This window comes from Bos indicus x Bos taurus, chromosome 3 (assembly GCF_003369695.1).
Source record: "Bos indicus x Bos taurus breed Angus x Brahman F1 hybrid chromosome 3, Bos_hybrid_MaternalHap_v2.0, whole genome shotgun sequence".
Taxonomy (NCBI): Eukaryota; Metazoa; Chordata; class Mammalia; order Artiodactyla; family Bovidae; genus Bos; species Bos indicus x Bos taurus.
In genome coordinates this window covers 71645091-71645903 of record NC_040078.1, presented here as the reverse complement: position 1 = coordinate 71645903, position 813 = coordinate 71645091, and positions in this window count along the sequence as shown.

Here is an 813-nt window from a genome sequence, read left to right as displayed (position 1 = left end):
GGACCCAGTCTCCAGACTTGACACAACGGATGCAGTCATAACTTCCCACAGTGGTCCTTGGTGCAAGCTAGGTACCCACAGACCCAGGATCCAGGTTCACTCACATGAACTTACTTCCCGAGACTGTCACTGTGAATTCAATTTACAAGCTTGTCCTTTGTAACTAAGTACCATATCTGTCCATGAGGACTCAGGCTTCAGGCCTCTTCCCATGAATTCAGACACCAAACCTGCCCGCCTGCTGACATAGGCACCAGATGAATCTGCCCACAGACTCAACCAAATGGCCTTCCAGAATCTGGTCAAAATGATTGGTGAAGGGCTTTAGCTGCTAAAACAAGTTTGTAAACACTTAAAGAGATGCCTTCTTGTTTAAATGTGTAGACAACAATTCAAAGCCATAGGAATTACAAGTAATCAAGGAAATATAATACCATTGTCGGGTTGGTTTATTTCTCTTCCTCGATTCTTGTCTTGTCACAACAAAAATTTGGAGTGATGGACTAAAAACTGTGGAATAGCAGATAAGTTATAGCTCAAGCATGCAGATCTTTTATTAGTCAGATGCTCCCAAAGGAATCCTCCTTAATCCTTCCTATTGCTCCCTGTTTGCCCCTTTTGTACTTTCATGCTCTTACTTTTGGTTATGCCCAGCGTAAGGTAAGGTTTGTGCTCACCACCAATCAATGAAAGGCATTGCAAATGGGCATACACTCAAGGCCAACTGACAATTTCAAGTTATGTGACAGTAGGCTGTGCTGTTTATATCTTCACATAATTCAGTCTATTATAATTAGATGTAGGACAGTCAAT